Genomic DNA, 18,032 nt, shown 5'->3' on the forward strand with positions numbered 1-18,032 from the left:
TAAGAGACCATCGTTCATAAATAATGGAAACAAGTGTACACTTAAGGGCTCGTTTTTCGTGTTTTAAACAATAATAATGAGATCTGACCGACAATAATGCCAAAGAAGGTATGGGGGAATTTATTACACCAATTGTAATGTAAATGAGAAGGAAGAAAAGTGGATGAAAAGATAACTTGCCGTGGGCAGGATCCGAACCTGCGACCTTTGAATAACGCGTTCGATGCTCTACCACTGAGCTACAACAAAAGCTATCCCCACAGCCATTTTATTGGGTATCTATATCAATTTAAACGTGGGAGTGTCAGCGCCACATGTAGCCATGGCGGCGACTGTGGTGCACTCTTTATCAGCCTGTTTGGCGTCACTTAGCACGTTAACTTATTAATAACTGGCAGCTGACCAAGAGAACCCCGTATGTAACCGAGAGGCACCAAGTCTGCCAGTAAGAGACCATCGTTAATGAATAATGGAAACAAGTGCATACTTAATGGCTCGTTTTTCGTGTTTTAAACAATAATATTGAGATCTAACAGACAATAATGCCAAGGAAGGTATAGGGGAAGTTATTAGGCCAATTGTAATGTGAATGAGAAGAATGAAAAGTGCATGAAAAGATAACTTTCCGTCGGCAGGATCCGAACCGGCGACCTTCGAATAACGCGTTCGATGCTCTACCACTGAGCTACCACAAAAGCTATCCCCCAGCCACTTTATCGGGTATCTATGTCAATTTAAACGTGGGAGTGTCAGTCAGCGCCACAAGTAGCCATGATGGCGAGTGTGGTGCACTCTTTATGAGCCTGTTTGGCGTCACTTAGCACGTGAACTTTTTACTAACCGGCAGCTGACCAATCGTCCCCCGTATACAACCTAGAGGCACCAAATCTGCCAGTACGAGACCCTCGTTAATGAATAATGGAAGCAAGTGTATACTTAAGGGCTCGTTTTTCGTGTTTTAAACAATAATATTGAGATCTAACAGACAATAATGCCAAGGAAGGTTTTGGGGAAGTTATTAGGCCAATTGTAATGTGAATGAGAAGAAAGAAAAGTGGGTGGAAAGATAACTTGCCGTGGGCAGGATCCGAACCTGCGACCTTCGAATAACGTGTTCGATGCTATAACACTGAGCTACCACGACAGCTATCCCCCCAGCCACTTTATTGGGTATCTATATCAATTGAAACGTGGGAGTGTCAGCGCCACAAGTAGCCATGGCGGCGAGTGTGGTACACTCTTTGTGAGCCTGTTTGTAGTCACGTAGCACGTGAAGTTATTACTAACTGGCAGATGAACAATAGTCCCCGTATGCAACCGAGAGGCACCAAATCTGCCAGTACGAGACCCTCGTTAATGAATAATGGAAGCAAGTGTATACTTAAGGGCTCGTTTTTCGTGTTTTAAACAATAATATTGAGATCTAACAGACAATAATGCCAAGGCAGGTATTGGGGAAGTTATTAGGCCAATTGTAATGTGAATGAGAAGAAAGAAAAGTGGGGGGAAAGATAACTTGCCGTGGGCAGGATCCGAACCTGCGACCTTCGAATAACGTGTTCGATGCTATAACACTGAGCTACCACGACAGCTATCCCCCCAGCCACTTTATTGGGTATCTATATCAATTTAAACGTGGGAGTGTCAGTCAGCGCCACAAGTAGCCATGGCGGCGAGTGGGGTACACTCTTTGTGAGCCTGTTTGGCGTCACGTAGCGCGTGAACCTATTACTAACTGGCAGCTGACCAAGAGTACCCCGTATGCAACCAATAGGCACCAAGTCTGCCAGTAAGAGACCATCGTTAATGAATAATGGAAACAAGTGTATACCTAATGGCTCGTTTTTCTTGTTTTAAACAATAATAATGAGATATTACAGACAATAATGCCAAGGAAGGTATAGGGGAAGTTACTAGGCCAATTATATTGGGAATAAGAAGAAAGAAGAGTGGGTGAAAAGAGAACTTTCCGTGGGCAGGATCCGAACCTGCGACCTTCGAATAACGCGTTCAATGCTATACCACTGAGCTACCACGACAGCTATCCCCCCAGCCACTTTATTGGGTATCTATGTCAATTTAAACGTGGGAGTGTCAGTCAGCACCACAAGTAGCCATGGCGGCGAGTGTGGTACACTCTTTGTGAGCCTGTTTGGCGTCACGTAGCACGTGAACTTATTACTGACTGGCAGCTGACCAAGAGTCCCCCGTATGCAACGGAGAGGCACCAAGTCTGCCAGTAAGAGACCATCGGTAATGAATAATGGAAACAAGTGTATACTTAAAGGCTCGTTTTTCGTTTTTTAAGCAATGATAATGAGATATGACCAACAATAATCCAAGGAAGGTATAGGGGAAGTTATTAGGGCAATTGTAATGTAAATGAGAAGGAAGAAAAGTGGATGAAAAGATAACTTGCCGTGGGCAGGATCCGAACCTGCGACCTTTGAATAACGCGTTCGATGCTCTACCACTGAGCTACCACAAAAGCTATCCCCCCAGCCACTTTATCAGGTATCTATGTCAATATGAACGTGGGAGTGTCAGTCAGCGCCACAAGTAGCCATGACGGCGAGTGTGGTGCACTCTTTATGAGCCTGTTTGGCGTCACTAAGCACGTGAACTTATTACTAACCGCCAGCTGACCAACCGTCCCCCATATACAACCTAGAGGCACCAAATCTGCCAGTACGAGACCCTCGTTAATGAATAATGGAAGCAAGTGTATACTTAAGGGCTCGTTTTTCGTGTTTTAAACAATAATATTGAGATCTAACAGACAATAATGCCAAGGAAGGTATAGGGGAAGTTATTAGGCCAATTGTAATGTGAATGAGAAGAAAGAAAAGTGGGTGGAAAGATAACTTGCCGTGGGCAGTATCCGAGCCTGCGACCTTCGAATAACGTGTTCGATGCTATAACACTGAGCTACCCCGACAGCTATCCCCCCAGCCACTTTATTGGGTATCTATATCAATTTAAACGTGGGAGTGTCAGCGCCCCAAGTAGCCATGGCGGCGAGTGTGGTACACTCTTTGTGACCCTGTTTGGAGTCACGTAGCACGTGAAGTTATTACTAACTGGCAGACGACCAATAGTCCCCCGTATGCAACCGAGAGGCACCAAGTCTGCCAGTAAGAGACCCTCGTTAATGAATAATGGAAACAAGTGTATACTTAAGGGCTCGTTTTTTGTGTTTTAAACAATAATAATGAGATCTAACAGACAATAATGCCAAGGAACGTATAGGAGAAGTTATTAGGCCAACTGTAATGTAAAAAATAAGAAAGAAAAGTGGGTGAAAAGATAACTTGCCCTGGGCATTATCCAAACCTGCGACCTTAGAATAACGCGTTCGAAGCTATACCACTGAGCTACCACGACCGCTATCCCCACAGCCATTTTATTGGGTATCTATATCAATTAAAACGTGGGAGTGTCAGCGCCACATGTAGCCATGGCGGTGAGTGTGGTGCACTCTTTATGAGCCTGTTTGGCGTCACGTAGCGCGTGAACTTATTACTAACTGGCAGCTGACCAAGAGTACCCCGTATGCAACCGAGAGGCACCAAGTCTGCCAGTAAGAGACCATCGTTAATGAATAATAGAAACAACTGCATACTTAATGGCTTGTTTTTCGTGTTTTAAACATTAATAATGAGATATTACAGACAATAATGCCAAGGAAGATATGGGGGAAGTTATTAGGCCAATTGTAATGTGATTGAGAAGAAAGAAAAGTTGGTGGAAAGATAACTTGCCGTAGGCAGGATCCGAACCTGCAACCTTCGAATAACGCGTTCGATGCTCTTCCACTGAGGTACCACAAAAGCTATCCCCCCAGCCACTTTATTAGGTATCCATGTCAATTTAAACGTGGGAGTGTCAGTGAACGCCACAAGTAGCCGTGACGGCGAGTGTGGTGCACTCTTTATGAGCCTGTTTGGCGTCACTTGGCACGTGAACTTATTACTAACCGGCAGCTGACCAATCGTCCCCCGTATACCACCTAGAGGCACCAAATCTGCGAGTACGAGACCCTCGTTAATGAATAATGGAAGCAAGTGTATACTTAAGGGCTCGTTTTTCGTGTTTTAAACAATAATATTGAGATCTAACAGACAATAATGCCAAGGAAGGTATAGGGGAAGTTATTAGGCCAATTGTAATGTGAATGAGAAGAAAGAAAAGTGGGTGGAAAGATAACTTGCCGTGGGCAGGATCCGAACCTGCGACCTTCGAATAACGTGTTCGATGCTATAACACTGAGCTACCACGACAGCTATCCCCCCAGCCACTTTATTGGGTATCTATATCAATTTAAACGTGGGAGTGTCAGCGCCACAAGTAGCCATGGCGGCGAGTGTGGTACACTCTTTGTGAGCCTGTTTGGAGTCACGTACCACGTGAAGTTATTACTAACTGGCAGATGACCAATAGTCCCCCGTATGCAACCGAGAGGCACCAAGTCTGCCAGTAAGAGACCCTCGTTAATGAATAATGGAAACAAGTGTATACTTAAGGGCTCGTTTTTCGTGTTTTAAACAATAATAATGAGATCTAACAGACAATAATGCCAAGGAACGTATAAGAGAAGTTATTAGGCCAACTGTAATGTAAAAAATAAGAAAGAAAAGTGGGTGAAAAGATAACTTGCCTTGGGCATTATCCGAACCTGCGACCTTAGAATAACGCGTTCGAAGCTATACCACTGAGCTACCACGACCGCTATCCCCCAGCCACTTTATTGGGTATCTATATCACTTTAAACGTGGGAGTGTCAGTCAGCGCCACAAGTAGCCATGGCGGCGAGGGGGGTACACTCTTTGTGAGCCTGTTTGGCGTCACGTAGCGCGTGAACTTATTACTAACTGGCAGCTGACCAAGAGTACCCCCTATGCAACCGAGAGGCACCAAGTCTGCCAGTAAGAGACCATCGTTAATGAATAATGGAAACAAGTGCATACTTATTGGCTCGTTTTTCGTGTTTTAAACATTAATAATGAGATATTACAGACAATATAGCCAAGTAAGATATGGGGGAAGTTATTAGGCCAATTGTAATGTGAATGAGAAGAAAGAAAAGTGGGTGGAAAGATAACTTGCCGTAGGCAGGATCCGAACCTGCAACCTTCGAATAACGCGTTCGATGCTCTTCCACTGAGGTACCACAAAAGCTATCCCCCCAGCCACTTTATTAGGTATCCATGCCAATTTAAACGTGGGAGTGTCAGTGAGCGCCACAAGTAGCCGTGACGGCGAGTGTGGTGCACTCTTTATGAGCCTGTTTGGCGTCACTTAGCACGTGAACTTATTATTAACCGGCAGCTGACCAATAGTCCCCCGTATACAACCTAGAGGCACCAAATCTGCCAGTACGAGACCCTCGTTAATGAATAATGGAAACAAGTGTATACTTAAGGGCTCGTTTTTCGTGTTTTAAACAATAATAATGAGATCTAACAGACAATAATGCCAAGGAACGTATAAGAGAAGTTATTAGGCCAACTGTAATGTAAAAAATAAGAAAGAAAAGTGGGTGAAAAGATATTTTGCCTTGGGCATTATCCGAACCTGCGACCTTAGAATAACGCGTTCGAAGCTATACCACTGAGCTACCACGAACGCTATCCCCACAGCCAATTTATTGGGTATCTATATCAATTTAAACGTGGGAGTGTCAGCGCCACAAGTAGCCATGGCGGCGAGTGTGGTACACACTTTGTGAGCCTGTTTGGCGTTACGTACCACGTGAACTTATTACTAATTGGCAGCTGACCAAGAGTCCCCCATATGCAACCGAGAGGCACCAAGTCTGCCAGTATGAGGCCATCGTTAATTAATAAGGGAAACAAGTGTATACTGAAGGACTCATTTTTCGTGTTTTACACAGTAATAATGAGATTCAACAGACAATAATGCCATGGAAGGTATAGGGGAAGTTATTAGGCGTATTGTAATGTGAATAAGAAGAAAGAAGAGTGGGTGAAAAGATCTTTCCGTGGGCAGGATCCGAGCTTGCGACCTTCGAATAACGCGTTCGATGCTATACCACTGAGTTACCACGACAGCTATCCCCCCAGCCACTTTATTGGGTATCTATGTCAATTTAAACGTGGGAGTGTCAGTCAGTGCCACAAGTAGCCATGGCGGCGAGTGTAATACACTCTTTGTGAGCCTGTTTGGCGTCACGTAGCACGTGAACTTATTACTAACTGGCAGCTGACCAAGAGTCCCCCGTATGCAACCGAGACGCACCAAGTCTGCCAGTAAGAGACCATCGTTAATGAATAATGGAAACAAGTGTATACTTAAAGGCTTGTTTTTCGTTTTTTAAGCAATAATGAGATCTGACCAACAATAATGCCAAGGATGGTATAGGGGAAGTTATTACGCCATTTTTATTGTAAATGAGAAGAAAGAAAAGTGGATGAAAAGATAAATTGCCGTGGGCAGGATCCGAACCTGCGACCTTCGAATAAAGTGTTCGATGCTCTACCACTGAGCTACCACGACCGCTATCCCCCCAGCCACTTTATCAGGTATCTATGTCAATTTAGACGTGGAAGTGTCAGTCAGCGCCACAAGTAGCCGTGACGGCGAGTGTGGTACACTCTTTGTGAGCCTGTTTGGCGTCACGTAGCACGTGAACTTATTACCAACTGGCAGCTGACCAAGAGTCCCCCGTATGCAACCGAGAGGCACCAAGTCTACCAGTAAGAGACCATCGTTCATAAATAATGGAAACAAGTGTATACTTAAAAGCTCGTTTTTCGTGTTTTAAACAATAATAATGAGATCTGACCGACAATAATGCCAAAGAAGGTATGGGGGAAGTTATTACACCAATTGTAATGTAAATGAGAAGGAAGAAAAGTGGATGAAAAGATAACTTGCCGTGGGCAGGATCTGAACCTGCGACCTTCGAATAACGCGTTCGAAGGTATACTACTGAGCTACCCCAACAGCTATCCCCCCAGCCACTTTATCAGGTATCTATGTCAATTTAGACGTGGAAGTGTCAGTCAGCGCCACAAGTAGCCGTGACGGCGAGTGTGGTACACTCTTTGTGAGCCTGTTTGGCGTCATGTAGCGCGTGATCTTATTACTAACTGACAGCTGATCAAGAGTCTCCCGTATGCAACCGAGAGGCACCAAGTCTGCCAGTAAGAGACCCTCGTTAATGAATCATGGAAACAAGTGTATACTTAAGGGCTCGTTTTTCGTGTTTTAAACAATAATAATGAGATCTAACAGACAATAATGCCAAGAAACGTATAAGAGAAGTTATTAGGCCAACTGTAATGTAAAAAATAAGAAAGAAAAGTGGGTGAAAAGATAACTTGCCTTGGGCATTATCCGAACCTGCGACCTTAGAATAACGCGTTCGAAGCTATACCACTGAGCTACCACGACCGCTATCCCCACAGCCATTTTATTGGGTATCTATATCAATTAAAACGTGGGAGTGTCAGCGCCACATGTATCCATGGCGGCGAGTGTGGTGCACTCTTTATGAGCCTGTTTGGCGTCACATAGTACGTGAACTTATTACTAACTGGCAGCTGACCAAGAGTCCCCCGTATGAAACCGAGAGGCAGCAAGTCTGCCAGTATGAGGCCATCGTTAATTAATAAGGGAAACAAGTGTATACTGAAGGGCTCGTTTTTCGTGTTTTAAACATTATTAATGAGATATTACAGACAATATAGCCAAGGAAGATATGGGGGAAGTTATTAGGCCAATTGTAATGTGAATGAGAAGAAAGAAAAGTGGGTGGAAAGATAACTTGCCGTAGGCAGGATCCGAACCTGACACCTTCGAATAAGGCGTTCGAATCTCTTCCACTGAGGTACCACAAAAGCTATCCCCCCAGCCACTTTATTAGGTATCCATGCCAATTTAAACGTGGGAGTGTCAGTGAGCGCCACAAGTAGCCGTGACGGCGAGTGTGGTGCACTCTTTATGAGCCTGTTTGGCGTCACTTAGCACGTGAACTTATTATTAACCGGCAGCTGACCAATAGTCTCCCGTATACAACCTAGAGGCACGAAATCTGCCAGTACGAGACCCTCGTTAATGAATAATGGAAACAAGTGTAGAGTTAAGGGCTCGTTTTTGTGTTTTAAACAATAATAATGAGATCTAACAGACAATAATGCGAAGGAAGGTATAGGGGAAGTTATTAGGCCAATTGTAATGTGACTGAGAAGAAAGAAAAGTGGTTGGAAAGATAACTTGCCTTGTGCAGAATCCGCACATGCGACCTTAGAATAACGCGTTCGAAGCTATACCACTGAGCTACCACGACCGCTATCCCCCCAGCCACTTTATTGGGTATCTATATCACTTTAAACGTGGGAGTGTCAGTCAGCGCCACAAGTAGCCATGGCGGCGAGTGGGGTACACTCTTTGTGAGCCTGTTAGGCGTCACGTAGCGCGTAAACTTATTACTAACTGGCAGCTGACCAAGAGTACCCCGTATGCAACCGAAAGGCACCAAGTCTGCCAGTAAGAGACCCTCGTTAATGAATAATGGAAACAAGTGTATACTTAAGGGCTCGTTTTTCGTGTTTTAAACAATAATAATGAGATCTAACAGACAATAATGCCAAGGAACGTATAAGAGAAGTTATTAGGCCAACTGTAATGTAAAAAATAAGAAAGAAAAGTGGGTGAAAAGATATTTTGCCTTGGGCATTATCCAAACCTGCGACCTTAGAATAACGCGTTCGAAGCTATACCACTGAGCTACCACGAACGCTATCCCCACCGCCAATTTATTGGGTATCTATATCAATTTAAACGTGGGAGTGTCAGCGCCACATGTAGCCATGGCGGCGAGTGTGGTACACACTTTGTGAGCCTGTTTGGCGTTACGTAGCACGTGAACTTATTACTAATTGGCAGCTGACCAAGAGTCCCCCGTATGAAACCGAGAGGCACCAAGTCTGCCAGTATGAGGCCATCGTTAATAATAAGGGAAACAAGTGTATACTGAAGGGCTCGTTTTTCGTGTTTTACACAATAATAATGAGATCCAACAGACAATAATGCCAAGGAAGGTATAGGGGAAGGTATTATGCCAATTGTAATGTGAATAAGAAGAAAGAAGAGTGGGTGAAAAGATAACTTTCCGTGGGCAGGATCCGAACCTGCGACCTTCGAATAACGCGTACGATGCTATACCACTGAGCTACCACGACAGCTATCTCCCGAGGCACTTTATTGGGTATCCATGTCAATTTAAACGTGGGAGTGTCGGTCAGCGCCACAAGTAGCCATGGCGGCGAGTGTGGTACACTCTTTGAGAGCCTGTTTGGCGTCACGTAGCACGTGAACTTATTACTAACTGGCAGCTGACCAAGAGTCCCCCGTATGCAACCGAGAGGCACCAAGTCTGCCAGTAAGAGACCATCGTTAATGAATAATGAAAACAAGTGTATACTTAAGGGCTGGTTTTTCGTGTTTTAAACAATAATAATGAGATCTAACAGACAATAATGCCAAGGAAGGTGTAGGGGAAGTTATTATGCCAATTGTATTGTAAACGAGAAGAAAGAAAAGTTGGTGAAAAGATAACTTGCCGTGGGCAGGATCTGAACCTGCGACCTTCGAATAACGCGTTCGAAGGTATACTACTGAGCTACCACAACAGCTATCCCCCAAGCCACTTTATCAGGTATCTATGTCAATTTAAACATTGGAGTGTCAGTCAGTGCCACAAGTATCCATGGCGGCGAGTGTGGTACACTCTTTGTGATCCTGTTTGGCGTCACGTAGCGCATGAACTTATTACTAACTGGCAGCTGATCAAGAGTCTCCCGTATACAACCGAGAGGCACCAAGTCTGCCATTAAGAGACCATCGTTAATGAATAATGGAAACAAGTGTATACCTAAGGGCTCGTTTTTTGTGTTTTAAACAATAATAATGAGATCTAACAGACAATAATGCCAAGGAAGGTGTAGGGGAAGTTATTACGCCAATTGTATTGTAAACGAGAAGAAAGAAAAGTTGGTGAAAAGATAACTTGCCGTGGGCAGGATCTGAACCTGCGACCTTCGAATAACGCGTTCGAAGGTATACTACTGAGCTACAACAACAGCTATCCCCCAAGCCACTTTATCAGGTATCTATGTCAATTTAAACATTGGAGTGTCAGTCAGCGCCACAAGTAGCCATGACGGCGAGTGTGGTACACTCTTTGTGAGCCTGTTTGGCGTCACGTAGCACGTGAACTTATTATTTACTGGCAGCTGACCAAGAGTCCCCCGCATGCAACCGAGAGGCACCAAGTCTGCCAGTAAGAGACCATCGTTCATGAATAATGGAAACAAGTGTATACTTAAGGGCTCGTTTTTTGTGTTTTAAACAATAATAATGAGATCTAACCGACAATAATGCCAAGGAAGGTGTAGGGGAAGTTATTACGCCAATTGTATTGTAAACGAGAAGAAAGAAAAGTTGGTGAAAAGATAACTTGCCGTGGGCAGGATCTGAACCTGCGACCTTTGAATAACGCGTTCGATGCTCTACCACTGAGCTACCACAAAAGCTATCCCCACAGCCACTTCATCAGGTATCTATGTCAATTTAAACGTGGGAGTGTCAGTCAGCGCCACAAGTAGCCATGACGGCGAGTGTGGTGCACTCTTTATGAGCCTGTTTGGCGTCACTTAGCACGTAAACTTATTACTAACCGGCAGCTGACCAATCGTTTCCCGTATACAACCTAGAGGCACCAAATCTGCCAGTACGAGACCCTCGTTAATGAATAATGGAAGCAAGTGTATACTTAAGGGCTCGTTTTTCGTGTTTTAAACAATAATATTGAGATCTAACAGACAATAATGCCAAGGAACGTATAAGGGAAGTTATTAGGCCAACTCTAATGTAAAAAATAATAAAAAAAATTGGGTGAAAAGATAACTTGCCTTGGGCATTATCCGAACCTGCGACCTTAGAATAACGCGTTCGAAGCTATACCACTGAGCTACCACGACCGCTATCCCCACAGCCATTTATTGGGTATCTATATCAATTTGAACGTGGGAGTGTCAGCGCCACATGTAGCCATGGCGGCGAGTGTGGTACACTCTTTGTGAGCCTGTTTGGAGTCACGTAGCACGCGAAGTTATTACTAACTGGCAGATGACCAATAGTCCCCCGTATGCAACCGAGAGGCACCAAGTCTCCCAGTAAGAGACCCTCGTTAATGAATAATGGAAGCAAGTGTATACTTAAGGGCTCGTTTTTCGTGTTTTAAACAATAATATTGAGATCTAACAGACAATAATGCCAAGGAACGTATAAGGGAAGTTATTACGCCAATTGTATTGTAAACGAGAAGAAAGAAAAGTTGGTGAAAAGATAACTTGCCGTGGGCAGGATCTGAACCTGCGACCTTCGAATAACGCGTTCGAAGGTATACTACTGAGCTACAACAACAGCTATCCCCCCAGCCACTTTATTGGGTATCTATATCAATTTAAACGTGGGAGTGTCAGCGCCACAAGTAGCCATGGCGGCGAGTGTGGTACACTCTTTGTGAGCCTGTTTGGAGTCACGTAGCACGCGAAGTTATTACTAACTGGCAGATGACCAATAGTCCCCCGTATGCAACCGAGAGGCACCAAGTCTCCCAGTAAGAGACCCTCGTTAATGAATAATGGAAGCAAGTGTATACTTAAGGGCTCGTTTTTCGTGTTTTAAACAATAATATTGAGATCTAACAGACAATAATGCCAAGGAAGGTATAGGGAAAGTTATTAGGCCAATTGTAATGTAAACGAGAAGAAAGAAAAGTGGGTGGAAAGATAACTTGCCGTGGGCAGGATCCGAACCTGTGACCTTCGAATCACGTGTTCGATGCTATAACACTGAGCTACCACGACAGCTATCCCCCCAGCCACTTTATTGGGTATCTATATCAATTTAAACGTGGGAGTGTCAGCGCCACAAGTAGCCATGGCGGCGAGTGTGGTACACTCTTTGTGAGCCTGTTTGGAGTCACGTAGCACGCGAAGTTATTACTAACTGGCAGATGACCAATAGTCCCCCGTATGCAACCGAGAGGCACCAAGTCTCCCAGTAAGAGACCCTCGTTAATGAATAATGGAAACAAGTGTATACTTAAGGGCTCGTTTTTTGTGTTTTAAACAATAATAATGAGATCTAACAGACAATAATGCCAAGGAACGTATAAGGGAAGTTATTAGGCCAACTCTAATGTAAAAAATAAGAAAGAAAAGTGGGTGAAAAGATAACTTGCCTTGGGCATTATCCGAACCTGCGACCTTAGAATAACGCGTTCGAAGCTATACCACTGAGCTACCACGACCGCTATCCCCACAGCCATTTATTGGGTATCTATATCAATTTGAACGTGGGAGTGTCAGCGCCACATGTAGCCATGGCGGCGAGTGTGGTGCACTCTTTATGAGCCTGTTTGGCGTCACTTAGCACGTGAACTTATTACTAACTGGCAGCTCACCAAGAGTCCCCCGTATGAAACCGAGAGGCACCAAGTCTGCCAGTATGAGGCCATCGTTAATTAATAAGGAAAACAAGTGTATACTGAAGGGCTCGTTTTTCGTGTTTTACACAATAATAATAAGATCCAACAGACAATATTGCCAAGGAAGGTATAGGGGAAGGTATTATGCTAATTGTAATGTGAATAAGAAGAAAGAAGAGTGGGTGAAAAGATAACTTTCCGTGGGCAGGATCCGAACCTGCGACCTTCGAATAACGCGTGCGATGCTATACCACTGAGCTACCACGACCGCTATCCCCACAGCCATTTTATTGGATATCTATATCAATTTAAACGTGGGAGTGTCAGCGCCACATGTAGCCATGGCGGCGAGTGTGGTGCACTCTTTATCAGCCTGTTTGGCGTCACGTAGCACGTGAACTTATTACTAACTGGCAGCTGACCAAGAGTCCCCCGTATGCAACCGAGAGTCACCAAGTCTGCCAGTAAGAGACCAACGTTAATGAATATTGGAAACAAGTGTATACTTAAGGGCTGGTTTTTCGTGTTTAATCATTAATAATGAGATCTGACCAACAATATGCCAAGGAAGGTATCGGGGAAGTTATTACGCCAATTGTATTGTAAATGAGAAGAATGAAAAGTGGGTGAAAAGATAAGTTTCCGTGGTTAGGATCCAAACCTGCGACCTTCGAATAACGCGTTCGATGCTATACCACTGAGCTACCACGACAGCAATTCCCCCAGCCACATTATTGGGCATCTATGTCAATTTAAACGTGGGAGTGTCAGCGCCACAAGTAGCCATGACGGCGAGTGTGGTGCACTCTTTATGAGCCTGTTTGGCGTCACTTAGCACGTGAAGCTATTACTAACTGGCAGCTGACCAAGAGTCCCCCATATGCAACCGAGAGGCACCAAGTCTGCCAGTATGTGGCCATTGTTAATTAATAAGGGAAACAAGTGTATACTGAAGGGCTCGTTTTTCGTGTTTTACACAATAATAATGAGATTCAACAGACAATAATGCCAAGGAAGGTACAGGGGAAGTTATTAGGCATATTGTAATGTGAATAAGAAGAAAGAAGACTGGGTGAAAAGAGAACTTTCCGTGGGCAGGATCCGAACTTGCGACCTTCGAATAACGCGTTCGATGCTATACCACTGAGCTACCACGACAGCTATCCCCCCAGCCACTTTATCAGGTATCTATGTCTATTTAGACGTGTAAGTGTCAGTCAGCGCCACAAGTAGCCGTGACGGCGAGTGTGGTACACTCTTTGTGAGCCTGTTTGGCGTCACGTAGCACGTGAACTTATTACCAACTGGCAGCTGACCAAGAGTCCCCCGTATGCAACCGAGAGGCACCAAGTCTACCAGTAAGAGACCATCGTTCATAAATAATGGAAACAAGTGTATACTTAAGGGCTCGTTTTTCGTGTTTTAAACAATAATAATGAGATCTGACCGACAATAATGCCAAAGAAGGTATGGGGGAAGTTATTACACCAATTGTAATGTAAATGAGAAGGAAGAAAAGTGGATGAAAAGATAACTTGCCGTGGGCAGGATCCGAACCTGCGACCTTTGAATAACGCGTTCGATGCTCTACCACTGAGCTACCACAAAAGCTATCCCCCAGCCACTTCATCAGGTATCTATGTCAATTTAAACGTGGGAGTGTCAGTCAGCGCCACAAGTAGCCATGACGGCGAGTGTGGTGCACTCTTTATGAGCCTGTTTGGCGTCACTTAGCACGTAAACTTATTACTAACCGGCAGCTGACCAATCGTCCCCCGTATACAACCTAGAGGCACCAAATCTGCCAGTACGAGACCCTCGCTAATGAATAATTGAAGCAAGTGTATACTTAAGGGCTCATTTTTCGTGTTTTAAACAATAATATTGAGATCTAGCAGACAATAATGCCAAGGAAGGTATAAGGAAAGTTATTAGGCCAATTGTAATGTAAACGAGAAGAAAGAAAAGTGGGTGGAAAGATAACTTGCCGTGGGCAGGATCAGAACCTGTGACCTTCGAATCACGTGTTCGATGCTATAACACTGAGCTACCACGACAGCTATCCCCCCAGCCACTTTATTGGGTATCTATATCAATATAAACGTGGGAGTGTCAGCGCCACAAGTAGCCATGGCGGCGAGTGTGGTACACTCTTTGTGAGCCTGTTTGGAGTCACGTAGCACGTGAAGTTATTACAAACTGGCAGATGACCAATAGTCCCCCGTATGCAACCGAGAGGCACCAATTGTGCCAGTAAGAGACCCTCGTTAATGAATAATGGAAACAAGTGTATACTTAAGGGCTCGTTTTTCGTGTTTTAAACAATAATAATGAGATCTAACAGACAATAATGCCAAGGAACGTATAAGGGAAGTTATTAGGCCAACTGTAATGTAAAAAATAAGAAAGAAAAGTGGGTGAAAAGATAACTTGCCTTGGGCATTATCCGAACCTGCGACCTTAGAATAACGCGTTCGAAGCTATACCACTGAGCTACCACGACCGCTATCCCCACAGCCATTTTATTGGGTATCTATATCAATTTAAACGGGGGAAAGTCAGCGCCACATGTAGCCATGGCGGCGAGTGTGGTGCACTCTTTATGAGCATGTTTGGCGTCACTTAGCACGTGAACTTATTACTAACTGGCAGCTGACCAAGAGTCCCCCGTATGAAACCGAGAGGCACCAAGTCTGCCAGTATGAGGCCATCGTTAATTAATAAGGGAAACAAGTGTATACTGAAGGGCTCGTTTTTCGTGTTTTACACAATAATATAGAGATCCAACAAACAATAATGCCAAGGAAGGTATAGGGGAAGGTATTATGCTAATTGTAATGTGAATAAGAAGAAAGAAGAGTGGGTGAAAAGATAACTTTCCGTGGGCAGGATCCGAACCTGCGACCTTCGAATAACGCGTTTGATGCTATACCACTGAGCTACCACGACAGCTATCTCCCCAGGCGCTTTATTGGGTATCCTTGTCAATTTAAACGTGGGAGTGTCAGTCAGCGCCGCAAGTAGCCTTGGCGGCGAGTGTGGTACACTCTTTGGGAGCCTGTTTGGCGTCACGTAGCACGTTAACTTATTACTAACTGGCAGCTGACCAAGAGTCCCCCGTATGCAACCGAGAGGCACCAAGTCTGCCAGTAAGATACCATCGTTAATGAATAATGGAAACAAGTGTATACTTAAGGGCTGGTTTTTCGTGTTTTAAACATTAATAATGAGATCTGACCAACAATAATGCAAAGGAAGGTATAGGGGAAGGTATTACGCCAATTGTATTGTAAATGAGAAGAAAGAAAAGTGCATGAAACGATAAATCGCCCTGGGCAGGATCCGAACCTGCGACCTTCGAATAACGTGTTCGATGCTCTACCACTGAGCTACCACAAAAGCTATCCCTCCAGCCACTTTATCAGGTATCTATGTCAATTTAGACGTGGGAGTGTCAGTCAGCGCCACAAGTAGCCATGACGGCGAGTGTGGGGCACTCTTTATGAGCCTGTTTGGCGTCACTTAGCACGTGAAATTATTACTAACTGGCAGCTGACCAATAGTCCCCATATAACACCTAGAGGCACCAAATCTGCCAGTACGAGACCCTCGTAATTGAATAATGGAAACAAGTGTATACTTAAGGGCTAGTTTTTTGTGTTTTAAACAATAATAATGAGATCTAACAGACAATAATGCCAAGGAAGGTGTAGGGGAAGTTATTACGCCAATTGTATTGTAAATGATAAGAAAGAAAAGTGCATGAAAAGATAAATCGCCGTGGGCAGGATCCGAACCTGCGACCTTCGAATAACGTGTTCGATGCTCTACCACTGAGCTACCACAAAAGCTATCCCCCCGCCACTTTATCAGGTATCTATGTCAATTTAGACGTGGGAGTGTCAGTCAGCGCCACAAGTAGCCATGACGGCGAGTGTGGTGCACTCTTTATGAGCCTGTTTGGCGTCACGTAGCACGTGAACCTATTACTAACTGGCAGCTGACCAATAGTCCCCCATATACAACCTAGAGGCACCAAATCTGCCAGTACGAGACCCTCGTTAATGAATAATGGAAACAAGTGTTTACTTAAGGGCTCGTTTTCTGTGTTTTAAACAATAATAATGAGATCTAACAGACAATAATGCCAAGGCAGGTGTAGGGGAAGTTATTACGCCAATTGTATTGCAAACGAGAAGAAAGAAAAGTTGGTGAAAAGATAACTTGCCGTGAGCAGAATCCGAACCTGCGACCTTCGAATAACGCGTTCGATGCTATACCACTGAGCTACCACGACAGCTATCCCCCCAGCCACTTTATTGGGTATCCATGTCAATTTAAACGTAGAAGTGTCAGTAAGCGCCACAAGTAGTCATGGCGGCGAGTGTAATACACTCTTTGTGAGCCTGTTTGGCGTCACGTAGCACGTGAACTTATTACTAACTGGCAGCTGACCAAGAGTCCTCCGTATGCAACCGAGAGGCACCATGTCTGCCAGTAAGAGACCATCGTTAATGAATAATGGAAACAAGTGTATACTTAAGGGCTGGTTTTTCGTGTTTAATCAATAATAATGAGATCTGACCAACAATATGCCAAGGAAGGTATCGGGGAAGTTATTACGCCAATTGTATTGTAAATGAGAAGAAAGAAAAGTGCATGAAAAGATAAATTTCCGTCGGCAGGATCCGAACGTGCGACCTTCGAATAACGCGTTCGATGCTTTACCACTGAGCTACCACGACAGCTATGCCCCCAGCCACTTTATTGGGTATCCATGTCAATTTAAACGTGGGAGTTTGAGTCAGCGCCACAAGTAGCCATGGCGGCGAGTGTGGTACACTCTTAGTGAGCCTGTTTGGCATCACGTAGCACGTGAACTTATTACTAACTGGCAGCTGATCAAGAGTCCCCTGTATGCAACCGGGAGGCACCAAGTCTGCCAGTAAGAGACCATCGTTAATGAATAATGGAAACAAGTGTATACTTAAGGGCTGGTTTTTCGTGTTTTAAACAATAATAATGAGATTCAACAGACAATAATGCCAAGGAAGGTACAGGGGAAGTTATTAGGCATATTGTAATGTGAATTAGAAGAAAGAAGAGTGGGTGAAAAGAGAACTTTCCGTGGGCAGGATCCGAACTTTCGACCTTCGAATAACGCGTTCGATGCTATACCACTGAGCTACCACGACAGCTATCCCCCCAGCCACTTTATCAGGTATCTATGTCAATTTAGACGTGGAAGTGTCAGTCAGCGCCACAAGTAGCCGTGACGGCGAGTGTGGTACACTCTTTGTGAGCCTGTTTGGTGTCACGTAGCACGTGAACTTATTACCAACTGGCAGCTGACCAAGAGTCCCCCGTATGCAACCGAGAGGCACCAAGTCTACCAGTATAGGAGCATCGTTCATAAATAATGGAAACAAGTGTATACTTAAGGGCTCGTTTGTCGTGTTTTAAACAATAATAATGAGATCTGACCGACAATAATGCCAAAGAAGGTATGGAG

At 44.4% G+C, this 18,032-nt stretch overlaps 1 non-coding gene across 1 annotated transcript; it reads right to left on the bottom strand.

Annotated features, from left to right (window-relative positions):
• Positions 1-6,444: 6,444 nt before the first annotated feature.
• On the bottom strand, positions 6,445-6,516 carry TRNAK-CUU (transfer RNA lysine (anticodon CUU)). The gene has a single exon. It is a non-coding gene; the product is annotated as a tRNA-Lys (tRNA).
• Between the last annotated feature and the right edge of the window lie 11,516 nt (positions 6,517-18,032).

The sequence above is a fragment of the Rhipicephalus microplus genome, chromosome 3 (genome assembly GCF_043290135.1).
Source record: "Rhipicephalus microplus isolate Deutch F79 chromosome 3, USDA_Rmic, whole genome shotgun sequence".
Taxonomy (NCBI): Eukaryota; Metazoa; Arthropoda; class Arachnida; order Ixodida; family Ixodidae; genus Rhipicephalus; species Rhipicephalus microplus.